The sequence below is a fragment of the Gekko japonicus genome, unplaced genomic scaffold (assembly GCF_001447785.1).
Source record: "Gekko japonicus isolate JY-2015 unplaced genomic scaffold, Gekko_japonicus_V1.1 scaffold302, whole genome shotgun sequence".
Lineage (NCBI taxonomy): Eukaryota > Metazoa > Chordata > Lepidosauria > Squamata > Gekkonidae > Gekko > Gekko japonicus.
Window position 1 is genome coordinate 1,154,985 of NW_015170283.1, and position 15,570 is coordinate 1,170,554.

Here is a 15,570-nt window from a genome sequence, read left to right on the forward strand (position 1 = left end):
TCTTTCCTTCCTTCGTTCCTTCTCTCTACTCTCTCTCTCTCTTTCTTTCCTTCCTTCTTTCCTCCTTCTGTGGCCCAACTCTAGTGAGAAGGGGTTTAAACTTTAAACCCCTTCTCTCTTCGCCCCCCCCCCCGCTGGCTGGGGAAGGGGAGGCTTTTGAAGATGCCTTCCCCCCTTTTGCTTCCACTTCTGACATCACTTCCGGTGATGTCAGGGGGGTGTTGCATATGCTAATGAGCTATTGTGCTAATACCCTAGTAGCTCATTAGCATATCACATGCTAATGAGCTCCTGCAGCTCTTTTTCTACGAAAAGACCCCTGGGTGCCCCTTAGTCCTAACATCAACAGGTCCTTTTCAGGGTGCCCCAGAGACAGGGCCTTTTCTGGGGAGGCCCCTTGTGGGTTGAAGTCCATCCCTGCAGCTGTTCATCCATTCTGTTTAGTTTTAAGCATCCTATGTAGACCTTTCTGTTTACTCAAACATAGGCTTAGCTTTGGTTGTGCTTAGCTGGTTGTGTCTAATTAATTTTGGTGGTAGTTTCCTGTGTGCATATTTTAAAATGATTGATCTGTGTTTAATGGTTATTGGTTATTACTGTTTTGTTGGCTCTTTATGAATTTTTTTACTGTTGATTTTATTGTGGAAAGTAACTTAAAAAGACAGGGTATAAACTTAGCCAACCAGCAAGGAAATGTGTATTGTGCCAGCTGAAGGGTTATTGCAGCATTAGAACTGTCATCAAAGGACAGCTTTGCATTCATTCACATGCCTTTCGAACATGTGAGTAGTTCCTTTCAGAGGAGGACTGATAAAGAAATAACAGTATCAATATGGTACATTAAAAAAAAAGATTTGCTGGAATCTCTTTGTGTGTCCCCTCCCCATTTTTCCCACCGTGGGTGATTTCATCGTATACAATCCCACCCTTGTCCCATGCTTGATTAGCACATGCTTTCATAATAATAAAAATAGACCTCTCCCTCTGCCTTCCCAGCTGCAGATTCCCACCCAGGCTTACATTATGAGTCAGAGCAAATACATGTGTTTAAAATAATACAGAATATCTCACTCTCCTCTCTTTCACCTTGCTATACATTCCCACCCATAGACTCCTCCCCAGCCTGACTTCATTGAAATGTGCCCCTGAGTATTGTGCATCTCTCTTTCATAGCAGTTCTCTCTAGCTGTTTCCAGCACATGACACGAATAGAGTACTCCACGGTGATGTCAAGCATTGCTGCCATACTCATTTAAAGTTATCAGGCAAAACAGATACAAAAGGGCAAGGCAAGCTGGATACAGGCATAATGGGTGAATAGAGGAGCAAAGTCTGTGTTTTTCTTTTTATGAGTCTATAGGGCTTTGTACACAGAGGTAAAATCTCTGACAAGCAACTATTGCAAAGGCATTATGTGGAATTAGATTTTTTGGAGAGAAAAGTAGAACAATACATACCCTGGATTGGGGGCGGGGGAGATATAGGTATTGTAAGGATATCAAAATGCAACATTCCCAAAAGTGACACCTTTCCCCACATGCAACTTTCCCTACAGCTTAATATATACAAGAGCTGAATGTTCAAAAAATGTGATTTTTTTGTTCAGTTTACTGAAGCACCTAATGGTCATTAACATAAACTTATAGGTCTTTTCTTAAATGAAATCCCTCATAAGATTCAAAATGTTATTCAGGCGATTACATTCACTTTTTAAAACAGACCTGCAGATTTCAAGTTATCACCTGCATAATTCCATAGGATTTGTCCAAAGATGACTTTTAAATATTCTATACATTTTTATGTCAAACAGAATCACAAGTGTATGATTCTTGGGAACACTAAATTGTGGGGTTACGTTGCAGTGGGTTATTTTCCTTGGATTGTTCTTTGGAGCTTTGAAGTTCAGCTGGATTGATTCTCATCCCATGTGAAATAGTCACATTCCATTCCCAGCCATGTGTCATTACCACCCTGAAAATGTTGTATTTAAATTAGACACAGCATTGTGTTTTGTCAAGAAATTTGATTCTGTTTCATAGTTATTATTTACAGTTATAGCTAATCATTTCCTTCCTCCATGATGCAAAGGCAAGAAGCTGAGGATAACAGAAATATCTTCTCTTCTACATACTGTTTTCATTTAACAGTTTATTTACTCATGTTTGTAGCGTGATGTATCCCAGGTCAGACATCCCCAAAAGCATCAGTAACATGAGAGTCAATGGAGTGAACAGAAAGCTGGACATGCTGGCAAGACATAGCTTCAAATCTCCACTAGTCTTGAAGCTCACAAGGTGACCTGGGCTTGTCCCGCAACCATCTCTTAGCCTAACTCGACTTCATAGTCATAAGAATCCAACTGAACACAGACAAGCTAACTTGGGTCCCTCCCTCAGCTGTTGATGCCCTTTTATGGACAGTGATGACAAATGGAGGGGTAATTTGTAGCCCCCTTTCCCAAATGTCAGCAATTACATGCTTGATAGCAGAAATGATGACATGATAATAAGAAGACAAAGAAGTAATTCGGGGTTAATTTGAGTGCAGTTTTGTGTGAAGTAAAAGTAATGATGATGGGGTTTGGGCTTAAAATGTGGAATCTCCGCTTAAAAGGTGAATGTCACAGCTGCAGAAGCCCTAGGGTTGCTATCTCTGGCTTGGGAAATACCTGGAGATTTGGGGGGTAGAGCCTGAGGAGGGCAGGGTTTGGGGAGGGGGGGGGACAACAGATGGGTATAATACCAAATGGTCCACCTTCCACAGGGCCATTTTCTCCAGGTGAACTGATCTCTGCTGCCTGGAGATCAAGGGTGTAGACTTTCCAATTTCCCGGGGGGGGCTGGGGCTGGGCCAGAGGCATTGCTGTGCTAGGAGCAAGGGTGGCTCCCGGGGGAGGCTGAGCACTTTCCTGAAAATTTCGGCGGGGGCTGAAGCCCCGCCGCCCCCACGAAGATTACGCCTATGCTGGAGATCACTTGGAATACTGGGAGATCTCCAGCTACCGTAAGGCACAGGGAGGGGTTAAATAAACCTGACTAGGGCTGCAAATCCCCCCGGGGGGTGGAAACCCCCCCGCCCCAGAGGCCTGTTCCCTGACGCCGTGGAATTGGACCCTGGGGGGAATCCCGCACCAGCGTGCACATCACAGGGAAGTGATGTTATGATGCCGGCACGCGTGCACACGCGCCGGGAGCCAAACTAGAGTCCCCCGCCGGAAGGGTAAGTGCCAGTTGGCAACCCTAACCTGACCCAAAAATTGGAATCAAGAACCACAAGGGTAAGAAAGAAGTCAAATAAAGGGCCAATATTAAAAACTAAGTTAAAACTTATAATATACAAAAATGCATGTATTTATTAGAAAGACAGTTAAAAACATATAAGGGCCCAATGAAAGCCTCGTAAACAAGTAAAGGTGGCCTAAACACGAGGGCCAATACACATGACCTGACGTGTTTCCGACCTATTGGGGCCTTCTTCAGAGGTCAAACAATATTGAGGTACACGTAACTGTAACACATATTACAATAAGATAACCAATAAATGAATATTGGACCAAGAAAAAGAAGGTTAAGCAGCAAAATCTAAAGATTTGTTTGCTTAAGGACACTCTAGCTCTGACTTAGCCACACAGGTGCTTTTTGGACCTAAATTGGAAGATGTTCTTATTCAGTAACTGTACATTTGGCACCAGACACATGACTTTTATCTTTTGAGGCACCAGACACATGACTTTTATCTTTTGAGGTCTTGTGTCTTTAGATCAGGTCATGTGTATTGGCCCTTGTGTTTAGGCCACCTTTATTTGTTTACTAGGCTTTCATTGGGCCCTTGTATGTTTTTAACTGTCTTTCTAATAAATACATGCATTTTTCTATATTATACGTTTCAACAGTTTTTAATATTGGCCCTTTATTTGACTTCTTTCTTACCCTCATAGATCTCCAGCTACCACCTGGAGGTTGGCAACCCTAAACCATCTTTGTTTTGGTTTTGGTTCCCCCCCGCCCCAGTTCTCTTAGGTTATGATACAGACAACACTTTCTAGAGGTACAGAAGAGTGTAGATTTGACAGTCTAGCTCAGCTTTTTGAGCCTGCAGGCACCTTTGAAACTCTGGCACTGTGTTGTGGGCACAGCCATAAAATGGCTGCCACAAAATGGCTACCAAGGGAAGTGGAGCCAACCATAGCTTGCCTTCAATCACATGGTGACCTCATGCTGTGGTGGCAGCTAATGTCAAAACAATGTTTTTAAAATCTGTATAGCCAATTGAATCTCCAATGGGCAGTCAGAAGCCTTGCTGGGGGAAAGCCCAATCTGGACCCGCCCACTTTCTAAAAACACTAGTGTGAGTGGCCAATGCATAGATAGGGCTTATTGGCAGGGCTGCCAACCTCAAGGTGGTGCCTGGAGATCTCCTAGAATTACAACTTATCTCCAGACGACAGAGATCAGTTTTGGAGAAAACTGTTGCTTCGGAATGTGGACTACATGGCATTATTCCCCCCCTGAGCTCTTTCCCCTTCTCCAATCCCTGCCCCCCAGGCACTACCCCCCAAATCTCCAGGAATTTCTCAACCCAGATTTGGCAACCCTATTTGTTGGCAAACACCTGAGGCACCGAGTGGTGAAGGGAGGTTTACCAAACCACCCTTTCATGGCCTTGTGCAAACAGGATGGGGGACTGCCCTGGTGCTGAGTGGTATCAGGCAAATCTGTAGCTGCTTAAGCAGCACGATGTAGGGAAGGATGAGTTTTAACACCTTTCAGTGCAGTTTTATACGGATAAACAAAGCTGATGGTAGCACTGGCTGAGTTTGGAGTGAGAGCTGAGTTGCCCAAATGCTAGTATCTAGAGCCAGTTGCTTGTTATGAGTAACCCACATGGGGGGGGGGAAGTAGAGGGGTTTATTAATGGTGTAAAGAAACCCCTAAATAAACCTCGGTTAACTCATATTTTGGTGTCTTGTGTCTCTATTGTGTCTTCTTCATGGACAGCACAGAACAATCAGTTGAGAATCCCACTGACTCAGTGAATACTTTCAGTCCAAATGAAATTTGATGTTTGAATGGAGCCCAACCTCTGAATCTCATTCTTGCAAGAATTAGTCAGGCCTTCTCAGGATGAGGGAAAACTTGGAGGTCCTGTTTTTCTCTCTTGACGTGGGATGTCCCCCTACATCTCCTTTCCTAACCACTCCTTTGAGCTCAGCGTTCTTGGAGATGCATGATTTACACCTGTTGTAACCTCTGTTGGGAACAATGCTGATTTGGTTCTTTCCTGTGTTCACAGTTCCTTGGCAACTATCTTTGGAAGATACCATGCTTCACTTGGTAAATACACTATACATAACATTTTAAAAATATTAGATGACACATTTGACTGAATGGGAGTATTATCAAATATAAATCAGGTAATTCTCTGACCTGAGTAGTCTAGGCTAGCCCAATCTCATCAAATCTTGGAAGCTAAGCAGGGTCAGATTGGATTAGTACTAGGGTGGGAGACCACCAAGGGAGTCTTGGGTTGCTGCACAGAGGCAGGCACAGCAAACTACCCCTGAATGTCTCTTGCCTTGAAAACCCTATTGAGTCACCATAAGTCAGCTGCAACTTGACAGAAAGGGGAAAAAATTGCCTGTGCAGACATCTGCTTATTAAATGTTCATGCCAAGGTAAATCTTTCTCCCATAATTGTTTTCAGTTGTCCAGTTTTACCGGTCTGTGCCAAAAGTTGTGGCATAATGAATACACCCATGTGCAGCTTTCTGGTGCTGACATGTAACCCAATTTTGTATGCACTGATGATTACAGTTTTCTGTTAAGGGCTCATTAAGTATATCTATAAATTTTAAAAGTCTTGTGAAAGTTCTGTTCCTCTATTTACCAATTTTTCTTCTTTATGGCTGCAGTTCGGAGCTCCAAACATGAACACAATATGCTGGTTTACAGAAGTGAGCAAGATGACTGTCCCCTTCCATATGCAACCAGAAAATTTCAGAACAGAATCAATAAAATGCCCTAGAGTCATTATTGCAATGGATGGAATTGCAATGAATTGGGATGAAATAGATTAAGGAGATAAGCGTTCAGGGTTTTTTTCTTGAAGAGAAGGTGACCAGATTGATCTGAGAACGACTGTCCTCCATCTTGTAAACTTGTTTTTCTTCTAGCCTTTCATTTCTAGTGGCCCTTTTAATTGTTGAGGAAATTTCCATAGATTACCTCAATAGTCACATATGCCTATCGGTTATTTAATAGTCTGGTTCCTGAGCTCTTTTATTTGGTAGCTATAAGTAAACATGTAAACAAAAGAGCCCCAAGCTATGTGCTGGTTCTGAGGCTAGTAGCAAGCAGTGCTCATAACAGCTGTCTCAGCAAGCTACTTTGAGCTTGTGATATGTGCCAACAATAAAGAGGTCAGGCTGAAGGCATAGAAAGAAAGGGTCATTCACAGTATTCACTGCAAACATGTCAGCACATCAGGCCTTTAGCTCCCCTATCAGCCTGAATCTTGGACTGCTGCCTAGGTCAAAAAGAGCAGCAAGGTGGCATTTATTTACAGTCAGAGAACTGTATCTGTTTTCTCATAGCTCTGTTTATTGTTCATCTGGTAAAAAAAACCCTGGACTCTGTAATTGTTCATATTTATAAAGTACCAGAGAAACCCTGCAGAGATAATGACAAGGAACAAACACATCTGAGATTTGTTTTATTTAATTAAAACATGTATTGGCTGATTCTGCTTTGCTTAAAGCAATTTACAAGCATAGACCATCTCAGGTTCATATTCTTGCTCATTCTCTAATGTGATTTATGCCATCATGTGTCAACAGTGCCCTTCCACCCTCTACATTGGACAAACAGGCCAGTCCTTTCGACAAAGAATTAATGGACATAAGTCTGACATTAGGAAATACAACATTCAAGAACCAGTGGGGGGACATTTTAACCTTCCAGGACATTCATTTGCTGACCTAAAAGTAGTAGTTCTCTTACAAAGGAATTTCAAAGAATTAGAAAGAGAGACTGTTGAATTGTAACTGACAATGAAGCTCAAGACAATGTATCCACCGGGACTGAATCGAGACCTAGGTTTCCTGTCTGATTACCAATGCTGATTTCTCCATGCCTATTACCCCTCTACATATCTCACCTAAATCCAATCACACCTGCTATTGTCATTTACCTGCTATTGTCATTTGGCATCTGAAATCACTCCAGTTTCCAATAAATAGAACAGACAGACTCCCATTCCAGCTGTATCTAAAGAAGTGAGCAGTGACTCACGAAAGCTCCTAACCTGCCACAAATTTTATTAGTCTTTAAGGTGCTACTGGACTCTTGCTCTTTTCTACTGCAAAAGAAGAAATTGTAAAAGCAACAGAAAAAAATATATATATATGATATTTGGTCAGAATGCATGCAACACAAACTTCACATGCATTTATTGATGCGGGTACTCCTATTTACATATAAAATGGGGGATGGGTCTTTTTTTAAACATGAAATTAAGTATATGGGGAGGATAGTTAAACCCTCTTCTCTTTCTACCTTACCACACTCTGCTCTGTTGCTGAAAGTACTTTTCTCCCAACCCAGTTCTAACACTGAAAGTAAACCAGACTAAGGAGAAAAGTACTTGAAGCAATGAATGTTTAGTGTGCTTGTAATTAGGGAAATATTTTAATAAAATACTTTAATAAAAACTATTTGATTTACTCTTCAAATTTGGAGTCTTTCTACTGTAGTGGGCCTTGGTATAAACAGGTGTACAGGTCCCATGTACCTCTCTGGCCTTGCCTGCTGCCTAGCTAATTTCCCAAAACAACAAGGCAGGCCATTGGCGGTAACAACACTTCATTTCATGTATTTTAAACCAAGCCCTGTTTTATATCTGAATGACACAGTGCTATGAGTAGATTACTCACGGCTTCTCTGGTCACGTCTAGTTCAGCTCTTAGCCAGCTGAATCCAAAGCTACCTGAACTAGGGGGTCTTTCTGAAGCCAGTTAAAATGTTGCAAGTTCGTGCTTCCTTTGAAAAACTGTACCTCAGCTTCAGGGCAGTCACTATTTCCTCAAATGGTGTTAGTTGTTAGGAGGTAGTCCCTGGTAGCTTTCAGTATCCAGCAGAGATTGGTGAGTCTCTCAGGAGAGAAGAGGACAAAGGAGTGTATGTATAAAGAACATCAGCTTAAGAACACCATAACATAAAAATGGCCATACTGGATTATACCAGGGGTCGGCTGCTTTCCTACCACCATATCCCCCCTACCCTACACACGGTGAATCATGACATCTCTCACCCCATTCTGTCCCCCTGAGCACATCTTTTCCATCAGTAGGCAAAGGAAAAAAAATAAAGATACACCCATAGTTAGTATAGAGACCCACCTCTCACCTGAGTCTTGGAAACATAAAACACAAAGCCAATACAAATCCAGACCCACCTCTCACCTGGTTAATCAACAAACAAACAACAGGTAGCACACCCTCACTCTCCTTCCTCCAAGTATCAGAGGCCAGAGATCCCAGTCTTCTCTTTGGGTAGTTCTCCCTGCCTTGGTACAACCAGGTGGAGACCGAGCAGTGCTGGTTCAACACTTCTTCCTGTTAAATCCAGGATGCTGAGCCACAGGTTCAATGTAAGCAAAAAACAAGCAAAAAAATCCTCAAAGATTCCAGCACTATGAAAGGACCAAAGCCAGGTATTTATCACCCAAAGTATTATCGTCGTCGTCGTCGTCGTCGTCGTCGTCGTCGTCGTCGTCGTCGTCGTCGTCGTCGTCGTCGTCGTCGTCGTCGTCGTCGTCGTCGTCGTCGTCGTCGTCGTCGTCGTCGTCGTCGTCGTCGTCGTCGTCGTCGTCGTCGTCGTCGTCGTCGTCGTCGTCGTCGTCGTCGTCGTCGTCGTCGTCGTCGTCGTCGTCGTCGTCGTCGTCGTCGTCGTCGTCGTCGTCGTCGTCGTCGTCGTCGTCGTCATCATCATCATCATTATTATTATTATTATTATTATTATTATTATTATTATTATTCCCCGCCCTCAGGGCAGCTTACACACAGAATAAAATTCAACAATACAAAATCATCAGCATCAATTAATATAAATAACAATGTTAAAACCAGTAACCTAATAAAGTGCTAGCAGACATAATTTCCTCATTTTACAGTCAGCTTTTTGGTCTTTTTCAGTTTTCTTGGGTGATTAGCTTAGGCAGCAATTGAAGGGTCCAGCGGATCAGGGCTCTCCCACCATAAGGTGTCAATTGTTGGGAGTAGAGGTGGTGGTGGTAATGGTGGAAGCTCCAAAGGCCTGGTGGAAGAGCTCCGTTTTACAGGTCCTGTGGAACTGTAAAAGGTCCTGCAGGGCCCTGATCTCTTCTGGGAGCTCATTCCACCAGAGTGGAGCCACCACTGAAAAAGCCCTGGCCCTAGTTGTCACTAGCCTGCCCTCCTTACTTGGGAGAGGCAGCCGATCCTGGGTCCCTGAATGCAGCACTCTCTGGGATACATATGGGGAAAGGCGGTCCCTCAGGTATGTAGGTCCCTGGCCATAAAGGGCTTTAAAGGTAAGAACCAGCACCTTGAAGCGAATCCGGTATGCTATAGGCAGCCAGTGCAATGTCTTTAGCACACGTTGGATGTGCTCCTGAGCTGCAGCTTCTGGATTTGTGACAAAGGCAGCCACAAGTAGAGGACATTACAGTAATCCAGTCTCAAGGTGACCATTGGCTGGATAACTGTTGCTAAATTGTTGCGTTCGAGGAAGGGAGCCAACTGCCTAATCAGCCAAAGATGGTAAAAGGCCGACTTGGCAGTGGCTGCTACCTGGGCCTCCATTGTTAAGGAGGCATCTAGGAGCACTCCCAAGGTCCTAACCTCCAGCACTGGCACCAATGGTGCCCCATTGAAGGTCGGGAGTGGGATCCCTACCCCCGGTCTGCCCCGACTCAAGCACAGGACCTCCATCTTCATTGGATTCAATTTCAGCTGGCTCAAAGAAAGCCATGCTTGTGAGGCTTAAGGACAAAGCATTCTTCTAAAACTAGGTTATGATCTTCTTGAATTAAATTAGCAACTCAGGTTACTCAGGTTTGAAATTAAAGGAACTGAATGAGAACATTAGCTGAGAAAAGAGCAAATCACAGTACATTTAGAAGAAGAGATTGGATTTATACCCCACTTTTCACTCAGTCTCAGAGCGGTTTACAAACTCCTTCCCCTTCCCACAACAGACACCCGTGAGGTAGGTGGGGCTGAGAAAGCTCTTTCCAGAAATGTCCTTGAGAGAACAGCTCTGACAGAACTATGGCTTGCCCTAGGTCATCCAGCAGCTGCAAGTGGAGGAGTGGGGAAAAACCCGGTTCTCCCAGATTAGAGTCCATGCACTTAACCACTACACCAAACTACAATGGAAAAGGAGATCAGCAGTGCCATCCAAAGTCTACTGACTGTGTTTGGGATGGCACTGCCAATAATCTACCATTGATATGTTTTCTATGAGAACTGGTAACCTCTTCCCCACACGAATGTTGTAAAAGTAGACTTCAAAACAGACATGTAACAGTTGTTTAAAAAAAGGCAAAGCAGATACATAAGAAACCTCTAAAATCAGGAATTTTTTTTAAAAATAGGATTTCCTGAACATAAAAGAAGGCTAAAAGAACTGCAAATATGTGTATTGCACATTCTTATGTAGTACTACAAAAAAGAAACAGTGTACTATTTGCTGCCCTGCAGGCTACGATTCATGACTGTTAGGCTTCATGCAACTCGTTGGGCTGTATATACCGGCCTGCTTTTAGTTTTCTTTTTAAAAAAACCATTTAAATACAAGTTCCTCACACGTTGTATTTAACAAAAGGCCCAGAACATTACAGATGGGGCCAAACAAATTTGTGTAGGTTATGTAAGACAGAGAGAAGCAAGAAAAGAAAGCAATTACAGCAGCCGTCACTATATAATAATTTTCAAAAACCATTAAGCTATATTTGGAAGAAAATATATGTTGCCTCAGTGTTTAAAGGGCTGCATTTGTTGGGTGTTTTTTTTTTTTTTAAGAGAAATAGTTTTGGGGTTCAATATACAAAAGAAAGGGGAGCCATTTCTTTGTAAAGTTGCAAGTATAGGTGGCATGGCCCATACTTTTCAATTGGGACAATATTTTATTTATTACCATAATTCCCCAGATCATGGAGTACCTGGTTGAAATAACAGGGAGGTTTTCCTTTTTTCCTTTTTTTGAGGTATTTTTTATTTGTAAACCACCAACAGCAAGTTTATAAATTCTCAACTAACAGGAAAAATCTGTTTATCATCTATATATCCCTCATCCTTCCATGCAGTTCCCTTAATAATTCTTTTATTTGATTTTCTTTTAAGGTTACTTTTAGATTGCTTTGTGTACATGCAACAAATTGGCCTAATATGAAACTGGAAGTGTTTAATGCTTTAGCCTGAGTGTCAGATGAGCAGCATGTTACAATTTACTACCTTTCCCTTTTTTCTGTGCTATTTGAGATACAGGAGTTTAATAATGCAATACCATAAGAACTGTGAAAGCATGCTGGGCTAATCCCAGTATCTTGCCATCTGATAGATTTATGTATCAAGAGGTCTTTAAAAAAAAAAAAAACAACTGTTATGAACATCTCTTAAATCTGAAATACAGCAAGATTAAAGTAACAGCAACAGCAGTCCACATTTCTGCTGTTACAGAGGATCCATGTACAAATTTTACGGTGTTCATAGGCACCATATATTGCTGTACCCTCAGGGCCAGACTAAATTTGACTGTAGGAAATCCGTGGTCTCCCACATTTTTTAAATGCTAAAAACAGCCAAAAGAGCGGTGACTTGGATCAGACTATCACTTGTATGATTCACTCTGCAAGGCACAGAGCAGTCTGGAGAGGAGCAATTGAGATCACAGAAATGACATGGGGGGGAATGGTTTAATCCTCCCTTTCCCCGTTTCATGGTCCTGATCCATATCATCTGATTTCATCACCCTAAAGAACTGTGGCAGATACATGATCATGGATGTTCCATATCATATGTAAGGCAGAAGTCAAATATATGCTGCTTTGAGGTTTCCAGCCTACAGATGGGACATGGAGTTCTCCTGAAATTACAACAGTTCTCCAGACTACAGAGATCGGCTCCACTGGAGAAAATGGCAGTGTTGGGAGGCAGCCTGTATGGCATCTAGGGATGCCAAGTCCCCCCAGGGGGCGGGGAAACCCCCACCCGGGAGGCCTGTTCCCCACCGCCACCAGATTGGGCCCCCAGGGGGAACCCCACCCCCAAAGCACGTCACACGGAAGTGACGCAAGCACATCAGGGGCGGGGCCACAATCATCCGAGGGAAAACTCTATGGTTTTCCCTTGGATGATTGTGGCCCCGCCTCCAACGTCCCCGACGTGCTTGCGTCACTTCCGTGTGACGTGCTTGCGGCGCGCGAAGACTCCCGGAGCAAGGCTGGACTCCCCCGCTCCGGAACAGGTAAGCACTTGGCAACCCTAATGGCATCACATCACTGCTGAGCTCCTTCCCCAAACTCACCCTCCTGGTTCCATCCCCAAATCTCCAGGAATCTTCCATCCTAGAGTCAGCAGCCATTATCTGAGTTTCTTTGAGGAAGGATGAGATAGAAACATGCTGAACAGATACATAATTATGGGATACTTCTTCGTGCTTTACAAAAGATGGACCCATTGCTAACAATAAGTCCATCTTTTACAACACAGGTAAATGCCTGAATTTAAGCTGACAGCATTAGCTTTGTTCTAAGTACCTTGACTTAACTGGGACTGGATTGGGAAGTATCCTTCCTTTGTGGTGAAATATTTTGCTGCTTGGAGGCACATTCCATTAGTCACACATACACATTTTAAAAGGTAAGAACAGGATAATTTGTATTTACAGAAGCATGCTTTTTAAGCTTCACCCACTAATTTATTTAATTTAAATGTGCCTATCCTCTCTTAGCTATTTGTAAATAAATCCCAGAAGATTGTCAGCGAAAAACTAGATACTTTATTGTGAAACGCATGTTCATTTATTGTTGAAGCACCTTTGTTTCTGCTTGCAAACACACTTGCTAGCTTACTGCATGCCTTTACTCAGCTTTCTTCTGCCAAAGAGAATATTTACAATTCTTTTAAAGGAAAACAATTCAGCACACAGCACCATTGGAAAAATTTGTTCACTACTGCTTGGGTCTTTGCCGTTCTACAAATCCATTGAGCACTGCGTTGTGAGCAGAAAAACAAACTAGGCCACTGACCTTTCCCATGACCTTGACACAAATTCCGACTCACATTGACCAGCAGAAGGTAAACATGAATGGGACCTGTCCTTTCGTCTTTTTCACTGTGCCTCGCTCATTTCAAAGTGAGGGAGGCAGAACAGAAAACCATAAGTTAGGACTGAATGGCCTTTTCTTCATAACAAAATCCCCTCGGGGCCTCCCATTCCTTTCTTTCTAATTTGAGGAAGCTAAGTCATTTTGTTCTACTGCTGATTTTTAACACAGCCTGTGATGCCGTCAATAAGCGGTACATCCTCCAAATAATACTCTTAAGGAGGTTCATTTAAATGAATGAACTGCATATTTTTTAAAAAGGTGTTACCTCTGTCGGAGGTATGCAGGAGTTACTCTGTGCAGAACCACTAGCTATTTTACAGGCTTTCAGATTCTTAAAACAGATGTGTTTTCTCCATTTTTGAGAGAGTCCTTCTAACCCTTTGTTTCACAAGTAGAGATGGACATGAACCAGGAAAATATGGTTCAGTTCATTTTGTGGTGCGTGACATGCCCGGTTTGTGAACCATGAACCATCATGAACTTTTATCTGCCAAACAAATTGTTGCAGTTCATGAAATTTGTGATGTGGTAGAATGCCCCCCAGTGTGCTAGAGATACCAGACTCACAGAGAATCTCCAGCTGATTCTCCTCTACCTGCCCTCCAAGTTTGGTGAGGATTGGATTTACGGGGTCAGAGTTACACCCCCCCTCCAAAGAAGGCACCCCAAGGAAAGTGCTTTCTGAGGAAATGACAGGCGGTCATTTTGACAGGCAAAGGTTATGGCCCCCCAAAGAAGATGCCACCAGGAAAGTGGGTTTGGGGAAAATGTTGGGCTCAGTTTCAAAAGTTACACACATCAAATGCACAGGGAACCTATTGGGGTTTCTAAGGCTGGGGAATTCCACACCCCCCCCGTTGCTTTGTTGCTTTTTTTTACTTTGAAGTTTGGTAAACATTTTGTTTGAGCAGAAACAGTCTGTCTGAAAATGTATTAATTCACAAACTGCCACAAACTGCTTGAAGATTCGTGGAGAGTTCATGCTGGTTGAACTGCCACGAACCTTAGTTCACGAACCACGAAGTGCCCAAAATTCATCATGAACTTCTGTTTGTGAGATGGTTCATCATGCCCATCTTTATTCACCATGGTGTCTAAGATTCATCCAGGAGCAAGACAAGGGAACAATAAATTATGCTTCTGCCTGGGAGGAATTTATGTGCCAAGCAGAATCACTATGATTTATGGTCTATGTTTGATTGCAAGTGTGAATTAGCACACGTATGAGAATTTGGGGCAGAGAAGTAGCTACTTGCTTATGGCTGAGGGGATTCAAATTATAGTTCAATAATGTGCCCCCTGTATCTGATCTGATATCACTACACCACACTATTTGCCATTGGCCAGTGTGGTGTAGTGATAGGGTTGCCAAATAATTCTTCGCCGGGAGCGGGGGGCTCCCAGCCGGCATCGGGTGAGTGCGCATGCACGTCACCCGGAAGTTATGTAGGCACGCTGGGCACACTGGCGGTGGGGCCACGGCCATACAAGGGAAAACCATAGAGTTTTCGCTTGTATGGCTGTGGCCCCGCCCCCAGCGTGCCCGGCATGCCCACGTCACTTCCTAGTGACGCATACGCCGGGGGCGGGGTTCCCCCAGGGCCCGATTCCGCTGCGGCAGAAATCGGGCCTCCAAAGCGGGGGTTTCCCTGCCCTTCGGCCCGATTTGGCAGCCCTATGTAGTGATCAGAGTACTGGACTAAGGCTACGGAGACCTGGGTTCAAATCCTCATGTGCACTGGATGGCCAGTTAATATCCCTCACTTTAACCTAGGTTTGCGAACCTCTAGGTGGTACCTTGAGATCTCCTGGGATTACAAGTGATCTCCACGTGACAGAGATAATTTCACATGGAGAAAATGGCCACTTTAGAAGGTGGACTCCATGGCATTATATTCCATTGAAGTCCCTCCCCTTCCCAAACTGCTCCCTCCTTGTTGTGAGGGAAAAAAATAAATTGGGGGAAGTGATAAACATGGGCATTATCCTAGGAGCTTTGGAAGACAGTGGGATACAAATGCACTTAATAAAATAAAATAAATCTATTTTATTTCTTGATTTTCTATGGAGGTCTTTTATTCTTTCTTTCTTTCTTTCTTTCTTTCTTTCTTTCTTTGTGCCAGGAAAATTAAATAGCAGACCCTTTTTCTTCTGCATGGCATGTAATCCATTAATCATTTGGAATGCTGCCTGGGCTAATTG